This window comes from Triticum dicoccoides, chromosome 1B, assembly GCF_002162155.2.
Source record: "Triticum dicoccoides isolate Atlit2015 ecotype Zavitan chromosome 1B, WEW_v2.0, whole genome shotgun sequence".
Classification (NCBI taxonomy): domain Eukaryota; kingdom Viridiplantae; phylum Streptophyta; class Magnoliopsida; order Poales; family Poaceae; genus Triticum; species Triticum dicoccoides.
This window is the reverse complement of record NC_041381.1, coordinates 634,223,105-634,242,640: the sequence shown is the minus strand read 5'-3', so window position 1 is coordinate 634,242,640 and position 19,536 is coordinate 634,223,105. Positions and strand designations below refer to the sequence as shown.

Here is a 19,536-nt window from a genome sequence, read left to right as displayed (position 1 = left end):
AGGACCCTCTTATCCGTTCGATCGTGCCGGTGCACTCACGCTGCAGGATTATACACGAAAGATGGTTCTCGAGGACGTACGACCAGCTTGTGTAGCTCTGAAGCTGGAAAATCAAGCATGCACCGTAGTGGTTGACATTGTTTCGATCATGTCGTCTAGACCAAATCAATGGTGGCCCGAACATTTGCGCCGTTGCAAAAAAGTTGCCCTTTTACAGCTGTGCTGCATGCTCCTCACCCGCGTATAAGAAGGGCAAAGCTCCTGCCACCAAGGGAGGGTAAGAATGACAACAAAGTCATAGCACGGCTAGGAGTAGAAACTCAAATAGGATGGCTAAACTGGCGATGCTCGTCTTGGTGATGGCCCTGTTGATCACTGCACCTTCAGGTACGCCATCTTTCCCCTGTCCCTGTTGCTGTTTTCTTACCAGTTCACCAGTCCATATGCAATGAGCTTGCCTGATTAGTTTTATGTGGTCTCAACGCATGCAGGAGAAACTTCAACGGCAGAAAGCCATGAAAGGGATGCCTCCAAAGCGACAAAGGTATGTAGCATCTGTTAATCCGAAAAGAAACGGTTGATTTGGGTTGTGTCAAACATGTGGTCACCTATCAAAAGTAGTGCATCCTGCTATGTGCCAAAGAGAAAGGGAATGGTGTTGTTTTCTACACTCTGTTGCGGTATTTCTCACATTCATGATACTAACAAATGGTGTTTGTTTAGTTCAGACTTCAGAGTGACACTCTTCTTTATCCTCTCCAAATGCAGAGTCACATGCACGGCAGGATGAGAGTTCTGACGGATGTTCAGGACTACGACTACGGAGGAGCCAACTCCAAGCACGACCCCCACAGGAAGCCCGGCGGTGGACACTAGCTAGCCACTCGTGTCCCCTGACAGAGTCCGGTGTTTTGGACTCTGCTTATATGGCATTCATCTGATCATTCCTCAGTGATGTGTGTGTGCGTATTCAGGGCATTTTGTAATCTGACAGTTGGCTCATCCATCTAGCAGTGTGTCTTACTCAAATAATATCACAAAATGCCAGATCGATTATTTTCTAGCTAAAATAATAACAGCTAAAAGAGTGTGCGGCCCATCACAAAATCAGGAGTATCTATTATTTTAGCTGCGCTGTACGCGATGTTGTAATCTCAGAGTTCAAATGAAACACACCAAAAGTTTTGTAAGAGCGTTGTCCGGTCACATCAAGCTCTATCTTTTGTGCCTGATTAATTAACATTGGCTGTAGCTTCTAGAAAGAATGCCCTCGGGTCTGGAATTTCTTCAGCGAAGATAAGGCATCACGTACCGGCCATGGTCAAACGAGATGGCGCAGCTAGCTTCCAGTGTTGGTTTTTATTGAGAAGGAACAGAAGTCCTTGAAAAGTTCGAGTAATCGGTCGCTGTTCATGATGGTGCGCTGAGCCTATCTGAATTAATTACATCAAAGGTTCATTGCCGTTGACGCGCGAGGTGCCATCCAGTTACTCGTATCTTTGGCTCCTTTGTGTACTAATTGGCAGCTTGTTTTGCATGCGTGATACAAGAATGGATGGGAAGATTGATTTGTTTGCTCAACAAAAAAATAAGAAAAAGAAGACCATGTTCAGACTTGCTCATTTCACCTGATGAATCAGGTGCAAATGCGGCGACCCAAGTGGCCACAGAGCGTTTCATCACTACTAGGTCTTTTCTAATATTGTGGGGTGAGAGAGGCTCGAACTATCGACCTCAGGATCACTCGCATGCAGCTATGAGACCTACGCGCTAGCCAACTGCGCCACCACCCCACTTGTTGTTTCACCAGCGAACCAAACATCCTTGTTCAGCAACTGGACCACAACGCTACTCAAGGACCAAATCTCATCTGGCTGTTCATCACGGAGCTTAACTAGCAGTCATATGACATCACATCGCTACACAGGCTGAACCACGTGTGGACCCTGACAGTTCTAGGGTTTCCCCTGCACGCGAAAGCAAGTGAGGGATGGATACCTCCGACACCCTCTAGGAAGGGATGGCGGCACCCGCAGGTGTCACCGCATCGAAGCCGGAAGAACCGGCAAGGATTTCTCCTGCATTTCAAACCCCACTGCCCAACCGGGGCGGAGCCAACCAGCCACCTCGCCGCCCGCCAGCATGCGCCATCGCGGTCGTGAGGCCACCCATGCCAGCTCATTGAGATCGCCACCACGAGGCCAAGAGGGTGAAGAGAGATGCATCAGGCGACAGGACCAGTAGCACCGGAGCCGCGCAGGAGGGAACTACCTCCACCGCCATCGTGCGGGAGGCTCGTGCCTCCGGCATCGTCGCGGTCGCCGGCAGGGCATACCAGGCCACCCATGGCCCGACCAGGCCCAAATCGGGCCCGCAAAGCCCCGTCGGCCATGCTACAGCAGGGCTGCGCCAGCACTGCCGGCATCCACTCACCCATCGCTGCTCCCCCACCTCCCGGAAGCCACGCTGACGACCCTCCCCACCGTCGGCCCGCCCAGACCCAGATGGGCCCCGAAGGGCCCAAATCTAGGTCGAGATCGCGCCGTCGTGTCACCCAGCCGCCAACAACAGCGCCGCCGTCCAGCAGATCGCCCACGACCACGACAGAGAACCCCGCTGGCACGCAAGACCGCCGCCGCCTAGGAGCACCCTGTGTCGGCGCGACCCGTGAGGGCTCGGCAAAGAGGCGTTGGGGGCGCGTCCGGTCGCCCGCGGGAGCGACGCGTTCGCGAGGTAGTTCCTTGATTCAGAATTAAGTTATAACATCTTACTGTGATGAACAGGGGGAGTAATTACTATTCCTCTACTTGAACCACACGTGGTTCAGCACGATCGAACGATTTTGTCACCGGTGAGCTTAGTGAAAACTGAAAATGCCAAACAATCGATGTTGTCGAGGACGACCAGACCAGCTCGTGCACTTCTGAAGCTGGAAGCACATGCATGCATGATCTCGGGCAAATGAAGCACCATACGTAGTGGTTGACATTGTTCTCATCAGATTCATCACTGTCGCATAGACCAAATCAATGGTGGCCTGAATCATTTCTGCCATTGCAAAAAAGTTGCCGCCACTTGCCCTCTTACAACTGCACACTCCGCTCATCGCCATTATACAAGGAGGAGATAAGATGACTTAACTCATAGCACAGGTAGGAGTGGTACAAGAAATAGGATGGCTAAACTGACAATGCACGTCTTCACTGCCGTCTCGGTGATGGCCCTGTTGATCACTGCATCATCTTCAGGTACGCTGCTTCTTCCCTCTTGCTTGTTTTTCATCGGTACGGTTTACCCTAATGCGAATGAGCTTCACCGTTAGTTTATCTGGTTGCAACGCATGCAGGAGAAGTTTCAACGACAGAACGTGATAGGGATGCCTCCAAAGTGACAAAGGTCCGTATGTTTTTGACAGCAAGGTCTGCATATGTTAATAATCCGAAAGTATTGGTTGACTTGGGTTATGTCAAACATATGGTGTCATCTATGAAAAGTATGGCATTTTGTTAATTAGCTTTGGTTGGTCCCTCTAAGAGAAATTAAAGGGAATGGCAGAGCTAGCCTTGTAATGTGCACTATGTTGCATTATTTCTCATTTTCTCACATTCATGATAGCAAAATGTCAAATGCTGATTGACTGAAGATGGTAGTACTAAACTACAATTGTGTATGGCTGTAGATACATACACAGATCAACAGACAGAACTGCCTATAAAGTCTACTGATCTTTTTCCGTTTGTTTAACCCAGGGTCACACTTCTCTTTACCATCTTCAGATGCAGAGCCACATCAGGATGAGGATTCTGACGGATTTTCTGGACTACGACTACGGAGGAGCCAACTCCAAGCACGATCCACACAGGAAGCCTGGGAATGGAGGACACTAGCTAATAGCTATTAGCTAGCTCTCCCAAGCATTCGACGGAGTCCGGTGTTTTGGACTGGTGTCATGTGTGTGCGTATTCACTATTCAGGGCATTTTGTAATCTGAGACAGTTAGCTTGTCGATCTGGTAATGTACCACCATACTCAGAAAGATTACAAATTGCCAGATCCATTATTTGAACTAAAAGGATACTCCTAACAGATAAAAGAGTATGGTGCAATACAAAATCAGGAGTATCTATTATTTTAGCTGTACTGTGATGTTGTAAACTCAGAGTTCAAATCAAACACTGTGTTGTTTCAGAGGGCTTAACTATGTACTGCAAGTTCCACTTCATAGAAAACAGACGGCGGCAGGCTTGATCTCAATCTGGTCCAAGTTTTTCCCTTGCTCACTAGTCACTCCTGCAATCTGGCTGCCTGCAGATGAGTTTTTTCACTGTCAAAGCTGGCTTCAGGTGCCTTTTTTTCTCTGTATGTACATGTTCAGAAAACAAAGGATGATGAGCTTCAGATGTTAATAACAAAAAAACGGATAGGTTTCATATACAAGTCCAATGACAGACGAAGGCACTGTTATTAAGGCTGAACAAAAAAAAATAGAAAAAGAAGACCAGGTTCAGAGTAGCTCAGTTCACCTGACGAATCAGCTGCACATGCGGCGACCCAAGTTGCCACAGAGCGTTTCATCACTACATAGAAAACAGACGGCGGCAGGCTTGATCTCAATCTGGTCCAAGTTTTTCCCTTGCTCACTAGTCACTCCTGCAATCTGGCTGCCTGCAGATGAGTTTTTTCACTGTCAAAGCTGGCTTCAGGTGCCTTTTTTTCTCTGTATGTACATGTTCAGAAAACAAAGGATGATGAGCTTCAGATGTTAATAACAAAAAAACGGATAGGTTTCATATACAAGTCCAATGACAGACGAAGGCACTGTTATTAAGGCTGAACAAAAAAAAATAGAAAAAGAAGACCAGGTTCAGAGTAGCTCAGTTCACCTGACGAATCAGCTGCACATGCGGCGACCCAAGTTGCCACAGAGCGTTTCATCACTACATGGTCTTTTTATATGGTGGGGTGAGAGAGGCTCGAACTCTCGACCTCAGGATCACTCGCATACAGCTATGAGACCTACGCGCTAGCCAACTGCGCCACCACCCCACTTGATGATTTAGAAGCGAAACAAACATCCTTCAACGGCAAAATTCATCGGTACTTACCCTAATTCGAATGAGCTTCATTACTTTATCTGGTTTCAACGCATGCAGGAGAAGCTTCAACGGCAGAAAGCCATGGCAGGGACACCTCCAAAGTGACAAAGGTTTGTTATTTTTTTCACAGCAAGGTCTGCGTATGGTAATAATCCGAAAGAATTTGTTGACTTGGGTTCAATATGTCAAACATATTCACCTACGAAAAGCATGGCATTTTGTTAACTACCTTTGCTTGGTCCGTCTAAGAGAAATTAAAGGGAATGACAGAGCTACTGCCATTACGTACAGCCTGATACTCCCTCCGTAAACTAATATAAGAGTGTTTAGATCACTATTTTAGTAATCTAAACGCTTTTATATTAGTTTACAGAGGGAGTACATTATTTCTCATTTTCTCACGTTCATGATAACAAAATGTCAAACGCTTGTACCCGTTAGGTGAATGGCTGAAGATGTACTAAACTACAATTATGTGTTGGATCTAGAGAAGATACTTGCACATATCAACAGACTGATCTTTTTCCGTTTGTTTGACCCAGGGCCACACCTCTCCAGATGCAGAGTCACAGCAGGAGGAGGGTTTCTGACGGATGTTCTGGACTAAAATAGCTAGCTCTCCCAGCCGTTGGACAGAGTCCGGTGTTTTGAACTCTGCTGTGCTTATAGATAAGCCATTCATGTGTCATGTCTGTGCGTATTCAGGGCATTTTGTAATCCGACACAGTTAGCTTATCGATCTGGTCGTGCACCACCGTATATATTCACAAAGATTACAAAATTCCAGATCGATTTTTTTGAGAAAATTATACTTTTCGTCCCTCAACTCTTGATGGAGTCTAGATTTGGTCCCTTTACTTCAAAACCGAACAACTTGCATCTTCAACTACTGAAACCAGACAAATTTCGTCCCTGGTCTCGGTTTTGACCGGTTTTTGTGCCAACTCACCCCGGGTTTTGACCCGTGTTCATTCAAATTCGCATAACTTTTTATATCCGTGAACTTTTTGAAATTCACACAATTTTCAAATCTGCTTAGTTTTTTCAAGGTCGTGTATTTTTCTCAAAAATAAAATTACTTTTTTCAAATCCGTGATTTTTTAACATTTGCGTACTTTTTTCAAATCCGCATATCAAAACCATGTAATTTTTTTTCAAATCCATGAACTGTTTATGAAATTCGCGTACTTATTTCAAATCTGCATACTATTCAAAGTTTGTGTATTCTTTTCAAATCCGTATTCCTTTTCTAATCCATGAACTTTGTTTGAAATTCACGTATTTGTTTCAAGTTGAAATAATTTTTCAAATCCACCATTTTGGCGTAAAAAGTCCAAATCCGTGTACACTTTTCAAGTTCGCATAAAAATTTCAGATTCATGCCCAAAATAATGTACGCGAATATTAAAAGGTATGTCAATTTTTAAAAATTACATGAATTTGAGAAAACTACATGAACTTTTAAAAAGTATGTAGATTTGAAAAAGTACACAATTTTTTAAAAAGTTCACGTATTTGAAAAAAGTACCCGAATTTAAAACATTACGCGGACTTGGAAAAGTACACAAATTTGAGTCGGCGCAGTCAAAACCGAAGTGGGACAACACCAAAACAGGTCAAAACCATGGCCAGAGATGAATCTTGTCCGGTTTCAAAAGTTAAGGGTGCAAGTTGTCCGGTTTTGAAGTTAAGGGACTAAATCTAGACTCTGCCAAAAATTGAGGGACAAAAAGGTATACTTTTCTCTTTTTTTATTTTTTTGCTAAAATAATACAGCGCGTAACTGCTGAAAGCCTAAAAGAGTGTGGTACGTTACAAAATCAGGACTGTTTTCCTCTCGTCCCTGGCGGCTGGAACCCTAGCCGCCGCCGGGGGAGGCCGATCTTCCAACGCCGCTCTCGGGTGGCTCCCCTCCGCCGGCGACCTCGGTCCTCGGTGATGAGGGGGGTCACTGCATCCACGCGTGTGAATCGTTTTTACTCTCTCGTAGTCTAGGTTTTTAGGTTGTTCACTGTCTTTGCTTCAGCGACGACGATGACAACGCTGAATAAAGATTCTTCGGATCCTTTCCTGACGAGGCCATCGGTCCTATGGTTGGGGATGGATTTGGAAACCAGTCTGTTCAAGTAAGGATGGCGTGGCGGCGGTGGCATCCCCGTGGTGGACTTGTGTCCTCGGGCTCCGCCGCTGCGACGGCGTTTGCTCCAGCATCGGCGCGGAGCTTGGGAGGTAGTCCAAGAGCGGATGCAGATTGTGGTATGCATCGACGACATCTGAAAGACGAAGTATGTGCTGGGCTCGTGATTCGTGGATGGCAGATATGGTTTCCTCCTTCGGCGTTTTAGTCGTGGTGGGGTGCTAGATCTGGAGTTCGATGACGTGTCCGGGTTGTTGCCCCGGTCTGATTCGTTCAGTGGTAAGGGTTTCATTTTTGGTGAGCCACCTTGGAGGTCCGTAAAGCTGCATATCAGCGATGGAGACGCGCCGAGCTCGGGTGAGAAGATGATCCGTCATTCTTTTCTTCGGTGGCTACTGTGATGGTGTCGGAGACAGGTGACGGACGTTGGTGTCAAGCTCAGAAATGTTCTTCTATCTTTTCAGTTTTGTCATGTTGGTCTTTACGTGACTTGTATTTCGTTTTTTATAATATGAATGAGACATGTATTACCATGATTTTTTTTATAAAATCAGGAGTAATCCATTATTTTAGCTGCGATGTGATGTGATGTGATGTTGTAATCTCATACTTCAAATGAAACACTCGAAAGTCCAGTTCGGGAAGGGAAATCTCAGAACCAACCAACCATGGTGATTATCTGGCTAACCCGCAGATACGTATCTTTCTCTCTGGTAACGTGTTAAACGTGGCTAGCCACTCGATGTATCTCTAGTTCTCAACTCTTGATCTCCCTCAAAAAAACTCTTGATCTGTGTGTGGACAGAGGCATCCTTTGGAGTTTGGATTGTGTCGACCTACCATTTCCTAACTAATTTCCCTGGATTTTATAAGAGCGTTGCCTGATCAGATCAAACTCCATCTTTTGTGCCTGATTAATATTGACCGTAGCTTCTATTTGGGAGAAAGAATGTCCAGGAATTTTCTTCAGCGAAGATAGGCATCACGTACGGGTCATGGTCAAACGAGATGGCGTAGCCAGCTTCCGGTGTTGGTTTTATTGAAAAGAAACAGAAGTTGTTAACAAGCTTCGAGTAATTGGTCGCTGTTCATAATGGTGCGCTGAGCTGAGCCTATCTCAATTAATTAGATCAAAGTTTCATTGTCCTTGACGCCATACTAAGTACGTATAATTTTGTGGAAAGGGTAAGGCAATGTTTGGCAACACGGTATTTTAGTGTGTTAGAGGAATAGCACAGTTTTTTTTTGTAAACAATGGTTTTAAATTTATTATTTTAAATGTGTTTTTCGTAACCGATGCATTAGTTTTGTAAATTGTACTATCTTCAATACCGTGGCTTTTTCGAGTATATTATAAAGAGGTTTTAATCTCTTTTTAAAAGAAAACTAAGAAAAATTGTGGTTTCTAGAGAATGAAGTATTTTTTGTTTCGGTACTAGAGACTGAAATATTGATTACCTGCTAATGTTTTAGATCACTATGATTTTAGAAAAAAGGGGTGTTGCCAAACTAGGCCTAAGAGCAACTCTAGCACGGGTGTCATATGTGTGGTCGCCGTGTGCCATACGAAGCATGCTCCATATGCATTTGGAGGGTGTGGCGAGGATGTAGCTTCAGTGCCTTAAAGGCACCTGCCTTTTGGTCTTTGGCATGTGGGTCAGCCACCTGTTGGACCTACATGTCATAGGCACAAAGGCATGTGCCTTACATAGTCACCATAACACACGACCTCCATATTTGTGTTTTACTTGTTTCTTTTTTTGTATGTTCAACTTAAGGTACATTTAAACATGTTCAAATCATCATCAAACATAATAAACTTATATTACTAGCCAAAATTCGTCGCATTATGTATTGTTTGTGACTCCAAATGTCATTAAGCGACATTTTCAAAATATGCAATGTGATGTCGCTATTCGACATTGCTATGTTCTACTACCTACGGTAGAACCACTGACGATGTCGTCCAGTCGGTGTCCTGGTTGTCCTCGAAGTTATCGACGTCTTCCTCCTCCTCCTCCAAGAGATCGTCGAAGAAGGCGTAGGGGTCGAACTCACGAGCGACGGGCCATGCCGAAATGGTGGGTGAGGGAAGTTAGGAGTTATCTTGATGGAAGACAGATCATCATGGCGATGATTCGGGTACGACCCCTTCCTTATTTGCTCGATATGCATTGCTTTATCAGTATTGACTGATATACCATTTGACAGGTGAAGACTCTGGTAATGGACATGAATGGGAAGAAAGAAAAAATTCTTTGGATGTTGGTAATCATACTGGTGATTCTTATTCGTCCTCTCTTTATATCCCCTTTTTTCCTGCTATGTAGCTCACCCAATGATCCACCTTTCTCGATAGGTACTGCCGTACTGGCAAAAGGAAAAACTAGGGCGGGGGAAAACCTTCCGATGGCCCAAAGCCACTCAAAACCTCTCACACAGCCAAGCAAGGGGAACAAGAAATGGTGGATTCTGGTTCTGTTAGTGAGAAGGCAAGAACATTGCAAGAATATGAAGAAACACCGGTAGTAAACAACTTGACTGTCTTGGAGTCTCAGATCGCAGAGGTCGAGTTGTTCCATCTTTAGGATGATGGGTTCTCTTGGGGAAGCAAATGGTGGGTTCCTTGGAATGAAGACAGGTTCATACGGGGCCGGCATAACGGTACCATTACGGCTCTCCATTTCTGGCTCTTGTAGGGCTTGTTTGTGCCGATCCATCCATTGGTTCTAGCCCTGATGAGCAAGTATGGCTTTGATTTGATACTCTGCACCTGCTGAGAGGTCTTTTACGGTGCAACTTACTAGTCTTATGGACTATTAATATCGGGTCATCTTAACCGTCCATTGCATGGGTATTTCGGGTAATTCACCTTTGGAGTTTTTTTTTCTAAATTGTAAATTTGTCATTTTTGTATCTCGAGCAATGTTCTCAATTCTGATTTAAATTTTTGTGACAACATACATTGATGTGGTGTCAATGCACTAATTTTTTTACGGATTCTTCAAACATTTTTAATGTGCAATGGGGTCGGTGCACCGGTAGCACCAATTACCCTAAAACACCATAGTAGCAAGGAGGAATTAGAAGTACTACAAAAATGTGATTGGATGTCAACTGCCAACATATAGAATTGGCTCACCAAGTGGTTATGTAAAAATAATAAGCTTTGACCGTTGTGTAGTTCCCCTAAAACACAATAAAGGAATATTATTCCTAAGGAATTGTTCTGCTTGTTTCATATAAACCGGATGCATTTACAAAGAATTTCTAGAATTCCTATTCCAATTTTTTTTGAAAATCCTTCAAATCAAATGAGCCCTTGGAGCTTCTACAAACGGACCCCTGAAAACTACCCCATACGTCCGGGGACGGTCCGATCACTGCCCGGTCATGAAATTGCCATCCAACTGGAACCCCTATACCCAAACCAAACATCAGGGTTGTTTGGCACGTATAAAACCTAGCCCATAAGTGAGGTGGATATGGGGAGGTCTGGACCATGTCGGACCGGCCCATCCTGACCCCACAAATGTGATTGGATGTCAACTGCCAACATATAGAATTGGCTCACCAAGTGTTTATGTAAAAATAATAAGCTTTGGCCGTTGTGTAGTTCCCCTGAAACACAATAAAGTAATATTATTCCTAAGGAATTGTTCTGCTTGTTTCATATAAACCGGATGCATTTACAAAGAATTTCTAGAATTCCTATTCCAATTGTTTTTTGAAAATCCTTCAAATCAAATGAGCCCTTGGAGCTTCTACAACCGGACCCCTGAAAACTCCCCCATACGTCCAGGGACGGTCCGATCACTGCCCGGTCATCAAATTGCCATCCAACTGGAACCCCTATACCCAAACCAAACATCAGGGTTGTTTGGCACGTATAAAACCTAGCCCATAAGTGAGGTGGATATGGGGAGGTCTGGACCATGTCGGACCGGCCCATCCTGACCCCACAAATATCATGTCTGTATCTGCACCCTGGACGAAACCTTAGCCATTCAAGTCCATATAATGTATGGGAAGATTTATTTGTTTGTGCTGGCACTCATATTGCGTTTGTTCTAGTTTTCCATGTCACAAGGATTAGTAAAAATGCCATGTCCTTTCCCCTGCCTTTTTTTTCCTTCTAGAATACACCATAAAAAGGTGTATTGATTTTATATAAGAAGAGCCAGGTGGCTAATACAATGCCTTTCGTGTGCAACCTCGATGCCTCAGCTTGCTTTTGACACTGTTGTTTCACAGGCTATGTGTACTTAATAACATCTTAGTATCAAACTATCAATATATTACTCAGATAAAAAAATCCACCACAACTATAAGCGAACACGCAAGAAAGAAGGGAAAAAAGTCTACCATCCAGGCATAACATAATATGACTCGTATGTTTGGCACATGATCCAATTATTAGTAGCTCATTCCTGATGCAACTCATCTTGAAGGAGGCAACTGCGCAGGGTGGGCGTCAGGCTTAACTACTACTCCCTCCGTTCCTAAATATTTGTTTTTTTAGAGATTTCAAATAAATTATCACATACAGATGTATATAGACATATTTTAGAGTGTAGATTCACTCATTTGCTTCGTATGTAGTCCCTTGTTGAAATCTCTAGAAAGACAAATATTTAGAAACGGAGGGAGTATAAGTTCCATTTCATAGAAAACAGACAGAAAAGAGTTCACGAAAAAAAATAAGAAAAAGAAGACCAGGTTCAGACTAGCTCAGATTCACGAAATGATCTGGCGCAGGATCCAATGACGGCCTTCCGTACGTGTAGCTGAATAGCTGATGGAGAACTTGGCTAGGTAGTTGCCAATGGCCTCAGCGGCAGGCTTGATCTCAATCTGGTCCAAGTTTTTCCCTTGCTCACTATTCACTACTGCAATCTGGCTGCCTGCACGTATGATCATGCTGTGCAGATTAGTTTTTTCACTGCTAAAGCTGGCTTCAGGTGCCCTTTTTTTTGTAAATGTTCAGAAAACAAAGGATGATGAGCTTCAGATGTTAGTAACGAACAAATAGCACAGCAGAATTAGCTTGGAAATTATGGGAACACTCAGACCTGCAACATAGGCATACATTGTGCCACCCTGTCCAGATCCCGCCAGTTTAAATACCTATCAAAGAGCGTATGCTCATGATAGATTTCTTAATTTTTTCATTAATTCTCTTTCTTGGCACGCTAGAAAATAGATGAGTCTCACATCAGACTGTTCCATACAACCAAAGAGATGTACTCGAACCAAAGAGTGCCCAGACTGTTCCAAGCATCCCTATGTCAGAAGGAAAAAAAAATGCGGCCATCCATCCAAGTGCTTCATATAAAGGTCTATTGACAGATGAGATGATACCTTATCTGAGGGTACTCCCATTCATCCAAAACCGAAATTCCCAGCCCCCGAAGCTGGTAGCTGAATAGGACGCATGATGAAATTTCAACTTTCGTGAGCCTGAACATAGTGTGGTTGGGCAGGACAAGCAGAGGAGCAGCGAGTGAGAGACCAAAGCACATCAGGTAAGTCTGAACAAAAAAAATAAGAAAAAGAAGACCAGGTTCAGACTAGCTCAGTTCACCTGATGATTTATCAGGTGCACATGTGGCGACCCAAGTTGCCACAGAGCGTTTCATCACTACATGGTCTTTTTATATGGTGGGGTGAGAGAGGCTCGAACTCTCGACCTCAGGATCACTCGCGCTCAGCTATGAGACCTACGCGCTAGCCAACTGCGCCACCACCCCACTTGTTGAACCACCAGCGAAACAAACATCCTTGTTCTACTCAAGGAATGACTGTATCTCGCCAATTCAAGTTCAGTTAAGCTCCCTGATGAACAGCCAGATGAGATTTGAGACAACGATCCATACAACCACACGACACAAATCCCTATACAAACACACACACACAAAGATAATCTCCGGACCATGCAGATCACCGATTGTTGTTTCTTGATTATTAATCACCTATGCTGACATACTGCAACTTTTCTATGCTGACATATAGCCTCACATCTCTACGCAGCACCAACTGAATCATGGCGACAACGAAGTCCTTCTGAAGCAGGCATGGTCTCGGGCAGATTAAGCACCATACGTAGTGGTTGACATTGTTCTGATAATATTCATCACCGTCGCATAGACCAGATCAATGGTGACCCGAATCATTTGTCACATCGCAAAAGAGTTTCCGCCACTTGCCCTCTTACAGTTAGTTGCACACTCCACTCATCGCCAGACGCCAGTATATAAGGAGGAGATAATAAGATGGCTAAACTGACAATGCCCGTCTTGGTGATGGCCCTGTTGATCACCGCATCATCTTCAGGTACGATGTTCCTTTCCTCTTGCTGTTTCCTCATCAAGTTTTGATTACCCTACTACGCAAATAGGCTTCATTAGTTTATCTGGTTTCAACGTACGCAGTAGAAGCTTCAACGGCAGAAAGCCATGATAGGGATGCCTCCAAGGTGACAAAGGTCTGTATATTTTTTTACAGCAAGGTCTGCGCATATGTTAGTAATCTGAAAGAATTGGTTGACTCGGGTTATGGTCATCTATGAAAAGTACTGTATGTCATTTTGTTAATTTGCTTTGCTTGGTCCGTCTAAGAGAAATTAAAGGGAATGACAGAGCTAGTGCCATTATGCACGCTCTGTTACATTATTTCCCATTTTCTCACACTCATCATAACAAAATGTCAAATGCTAGTACTGGTCAGGTGATTGACTGAAGATGATACTACTAAACAAGTACAACAGACAGAAACTGCTTATAAAGTCTGCTGATCCTTTTCCGTTTGTTTAACCCAGGGTCACACTTCTGGTCACCATCTCCAGATGCAGAGTCACAGCAGGATGAGGATTCTGACGGATTTTCTGGACTACGACTACGGAGGAGCCAAGTCCAAGCACGATGAAGCCAGAGAACGGAGGACACTAGCTATAGCTAGCTCTCTGAGTCCGGCGTTTTGGGCTGGTGTCATGTGTGTGCGTATTCACTATTCAGGGCATTTTGTAATCTGAGACAGTTAGCTCATGGATCTGGTATGTAATGCACCACCTTACTCACGAAGATCACAGATTGCCAGATGGATTATTTTTGCTAAAATAATAACAGCCAGAAGAGTGTGGTACATTACAAAATCAGGAGTATCCATTATTTTAGCTGCGCTTTACAAAAAAGAGTTCGAATGAAACACTCCAAAAGTCCAGTTTTTTTTTTTTTTTTTTTTGCAACCGGATGTTGAAGCTATCCTCAATATACCTCTTAACAGCAACGGTGGTCAAGATTCTTTGGCATGGGCCTTAGAGAAATCTGGCAACTACTCTGTAAAATCCGCGTATCGCTCTCTTGTGACTCGGAACGAGCACCATGCTCTAGAGGAAGGGACGATTACAAAAACTTCATCAGCTAACAAACAAATGTGGGATACCCTTTGGAAATTACATGTGGTTCCAAAAGTTCGTGTATTCTGGTGGAGAGTTCTCCGGCGAATACTACCAGATTCAGTCACTTTGCAACACCGACATATCAAGCCATTGCGCCGGTGCGATATCTGCAAAGCTATGGATGAAAATTTGCTCCATGCACTAGTTCACTGCTCGCATGCAAGGCAGTTCTGGATTGCAGCTGCAGATAGATTTCAGCTTCGTCTACCTCGTTTGCATCCGGATACTTGGGCACAGGATATTCTTATGGATTCTCAGTTTGCAGAGGAAGAACGCTGCAAGATTGTCACGATCATGCATAGTATATGGTCCTCATGCATCTGTTGGACTCATGATTGCGATGGCTATGACCCAGTTCAAGCCCTGAAGTGGATTCATGAAAACTTGGCTATTCTAGACCTTCCACCATCACGAAAAAAGGGCTCGGAAGCTCAGTGTTGGCGCCCGCCCGAGGCAGGCTGGGTTACTATCAACACTGATGTTGCTGTCAGTATTGAGCACATGAAGGCAGGAGCGGGCGGGGTGGCGCGGTCGCACCTTTCGTTTCTTGGAGCATGGAGCAAGCCCCTATCGAGTGTCACCGATCCGTTCATTGCAGAACTTCTAGCTTTCAGGGAGGGGGTGATCTTTGCTCAACTTCATGGCTTCTCACATGTGGTAATGGAGATTGACTGCTTAGAGCTAGTCAACATATGGAAATCGTGCGGCAATTCTCGTTCAATTGCAGCGCCTATCTTGAAGGAATTAGAGGAGATTAGTGCTAGTTTTGCTTCTTTGACGGTTACTCATACTGGTAGATCTTGCAATGTACCAGTCCATCAGTGTGCTCGCCTAGCGTGCTCACTGGATGGCACTGAAAGCTGGATTGATTCCAGTCCTGAATTCCTACGTTCTTGTCTAAGAACGGATTGTAACGTCATGCTACTTGATCAATAAAGCCCCTGATTTCGATGCCAAAAGTCCAGTTCGGAAGGGAAATCTCGGAACCAACCAACTAACCCGTAGAGGCGTAGATACGTATCTTTCTCTCGGTGACGTGCTAAACGTGGCTAGCTCCTCGATGTATCTGATCTCTCAATCGTGAGTGGACAGAGAAATATAGTACATGTGCGAACCTTTGCACTGTGCTGACCCTATTCCCTACTCCTCGCCTTGCCGTCCTACCAATTCCTCCTCGGTTTCCTTGGATTTTATAAGGCCAACTTCACCGCGCGACCCCAAATGAACGTCCGTTTTGTCCGGATTCTGTTCGTTTGGGTAGGGATTTGGAATCGTGTTCATGCCTGTCCTGAGATGCGGTGGCCCAGCGCGCGGCCGCATCCATTTGCCCCATCCTGTCCGCGTATATTTCTTTGCAAGTCCTTAACTTTTTTTTATCATTCATTTTTGGTATATGATAATACATCATTACATTTTGACTAGTAAAGTAAGGCAAAAAAAACAAGAACCACAAGAATACATTTGAGAAGATACCCAACTTCCATAACTACTCCCTTGAGTTGGGTTAGTGTCTTCTCGATGCACTCATTGTTGATCTGTGGAGGAGGCACGACGTTGCACCCTCTTTTCTTCTTCAAGCCAGAAGTCGACGTTGCTTCCTCACACGTAGTATCGTGCCTTGTTGCTTCTTCGCACGTAGTATCGTGCCTAGTCTCTAATCTAGCAACAAGTGCACTTGTCTCATCTAAAGCCTCTAGGCTAGCTAAAAGTGCACGAATATGCAATACATTTCGCTCTATCAACATATCGATGTACTCTTCTTCCCAATACCAAAACTTGCATCCGTTCTACACAATAAAACTTAAAGTTAGCACCACTAGCCTAATCGAAAGCACAAACCGCAGCTAAAAGAGCACATACCCCATCGTTTAAGCACTTGATGAACACCCATCTGGGATGCTTCGGTGTTGTAGACATGCGGCGCACGACCACCCTTGGGCAGTGGTCGCACTTGATGAGGGGCAACGGTGCGCCGACGAGTTTTTGGGCAAGCACCGAGCCCGGCCGGCCGCCATTCGCGTATCTGCCGACGGGCCACCGACGGTGCAGACCCGAGCGGATAGAGGACGAGCCACTGCCTGCATGTGGCCTTGCGGCCCTGCCAGGGCCTTCCGGCGAGGTTCCCGGCCAGTCCATGGCGCGGCCCGGCCTCCCACAGCTGGGCGAGCTCAAGACCGACCGGATCCGCCCCAAATCCGGCCGGCGAGCGCGCAAACAAGGTGGCCGTGCTTGGGTAGCTCGGCGCGACGAGAGGAAGGGTCTGGGCAAGCGCGCCTCCGAGTTGCACGGCTGCAATGGCAGCGGGCGGCCGGTGGCGGCGAGGGGAAGAGAGGAGAAGAGTGGAGTGAATGCGGCCGGAGGGAGGGAGGGGGGCGGATAGAAAAAGACCCGTCCTGTGCCACCGACGGGCGGGCCAGGGGAGGACACGCGCAGACGACCCGCGCGTTCGCGTGGTGTCCGTTTCACCCCAAAAGCGGCGCAAACTTGGGTCGCGGATGGGTCGAAAGCGGACACAAAGCGGACAACAGTCCGTTTGCGCCCGCGCGCTGGTCCGTCTCGTTTATCCCTTTTACCCCAAACGGACGGGGGCGGACGGGATAGGGTCGCGCAGTGAAATTGGCCTAAGAGCGTTGTCCGGTCAGACCAAACTCCATCTTTTGTGCCTGATTAATATTGGCCGTAACTTCTATTCGGGAGAAAGAATGCCCTGGAACCGGGAATTTTTTTCAGCTAAGATAGGCATCACATACGGGTCATGGTCAAACGAGATGGCCTAGCTAGCTTCCAGTGTTGGTTTTATTGAAAAGAAACAAAAGTTCTAAAAAGTTCGAGTAATTTGTCGCTATTAAAGATGGGGCGCGCTGAGACTATCTGTCTGAATTAATAATTAGATCAAAGTTTCATTGTAGCTGACGCCGTACCAAGTACGTATAATTTTATGGAAAGGTTGGCAATGTTAGGCAACACGGTATTTTTAGTGTGTTAGAGGAATAGCACAGTTTTTTTTTGTAAATAATGCTTTTAATTTTATTATTTGGAATGTGTTTTTCCGTAACCGATGCATTAGTTTTGTAAACCGTACCATCTTCCATACCGTGGCTTTTCAAGTATTTTATAAAGAGCTTTCAGAGACTGAAGTATATATATATATATATATATATATTGTTTTGTTACTAGAGGCTGAAGTACTAGTTACCTGCTAATAGTTTAGATAACTATGATTTAAAAAAAGTAGTGCTATAAAACTAGGCCTAAGAGCAATTCTAGCACATGTGTCTTATGTGTGGTCGCCATATGCCATACGGAGCATGCTGCATATGCCTTTGGAGGGTGTGGCGGGCATACACAAACACATAGTCACCATAACACGGCCTCCATATTTAAACATGTTCAAATCATCATCAAACATAATAAACTTATATTACTAGCCAAAATTCGTCGCATTACATATCGTTTGTGGCTCCAAATGTCATTAAGCGACATTTTCTAACTATGCAATGTGATGTCGCTATTTGACATTGCTATGTTCTACTACCTATGGTAGAATCACTGGCGATGTCGTCTAGTCGGTGTCCTAGTTGTCCTCGAAGTCGTCGACGTCCTTCTCCTCCTCAAGAGATCGTCGAAGAAGGCGTAGGGGTCGGACTCATGAGCGGCGGGCCATGCTGGGAATGGTGGGTGAGGGAAGTTAGGAGTCATCTTGATGGGAGAAAAATCACCATTGAGAAATGCGTTCTAAACGTCAAGCTGAGACACAGACCAATGACGAATAAAAGCCACGACAAGGAGAGTGTGGACAGTGGTCATGTGGCCCACAGGAGCGAATGTCTCATCATAATCGCGTCCCTACTCCTGCTGAAAGCCACGAGCCATGAGACGATCTTTGTAACGCTCAAGAGAACCATCGGAGCGAGTCTTAATCTTATAGACCCACTTGCACATGATGGGATGAACACTGGAAGGAAGGGAAACCAGATCCCACGTGGCAGAGCGCTCAAGGGCAGCAATGTCCTCGGCAATCACAAATCGCCATTCAAGCTGAGTCATGGCAGCTCGATAGGAAGTGGGCTCAGCAACAACAGAGAGGCCGTAGCAGTCAGGGGAATAGTGATCAGGTGGGGGCGAGGCCGAGCACAGAGATTATGAACCGATGGAGGCGTGAAAAGAGACGCTCCGAAAGGGGAAGGTGTGTCAGTAGAATCATCCTCAACACGAGGGGCAGTGAGTGTAGTGAAGAGGAAAAGGAGAGAGAGGCCGACATATTGGAGAGGATGGTGTGGAGGAGGATGGAGGTGAAGGTGGTCTCGGTGCTGTATGAGGAAGAGTGAGGTGTGCCGGAGGAAAGGGGAGACACGAGGCACAAAGGAGGGTGTATTAGGAAGGAGAAGGAAATAAAGATCGGCCACAGAGAATCTCGAGGAGAAAGTACGCGGGTAGTAAGAGGGGGACTCATCAAAAGTCACATCACACGAAATGCGAAGTCGACGACTGATTTCTACTATGCAACTTTCTTCTTGTAGACTCGTGTGGGCCTCCAAGCGCAGAGTTTTGTAGGACAATAGCAAATTTCCCTCAAGTGGATGACCTAAGGTTTATCAATCCGTGGGAGGCGTAGGATGGAGATGGTATCTCTCAAACAACCCTGCAACCAAATAACAAAGAGTCTCTTGTGTCCCCAACACACCCAATACAATGGTAAATTGTACAGGTGCACTAGTTCGGCAAAGAGATGGTGATACAAGTGTAATATGGATGGTAGAAATATATTTTTATAATCTGCATAAATAAAAACAGTGAGGTAGCTAGTAACAAAAGTGAGCAAAAACGGTATTGCAATGCTTGAAAAC

At 45.2% G+C, this 19,536-nt stretch overlaps 1 long non-coding RNA gene and 2 other non-coding genes across 3 annotated transcripts; 1 reads left to right on the top strand and 2 right to left on the bottom strand.

Annotated features, from left to right (window-relative positions):
• Window positions 1-266: 266 nt before the first annotated feature.
• On the top strand, window positions 267-830 carry LOC119310677. The gene is made up of 3 exons (XR_005150733.1): window positions 267-387; window positions 492-544; window positions 769-830. It is a non-coding gene; the product is annotated as an uncharacterized LOC119310677 (long non-coding RNA).
• Window positions 831-4,958: 4,128 nt separating this feature from the next.
• Window positions 4,959-5,046, bottom strand: TRNAM-CAU. The gene is given in 2 exon segments: window positions 4,959-4,994; window positions 5,009-5,046. It is a non-coding gene; the product is annotated as a tRNA-Met (tRNA).
• Window positions 5,047-12,895: 7,849 nt separating this feature from the next.
• On the bottom strand, window positions 12,896-12,983 carry TRNAM-CAU. The gene is given in 2 exon segments: window positions 12,896-12,931; window positions 12,946-12,983. It is a non-coding gene; the product is annotated as a tRNA-Met (tRNA).
• Between the last annotated feature and the right edge of the window lie 6,553 nt (window positions 12,984-19,536).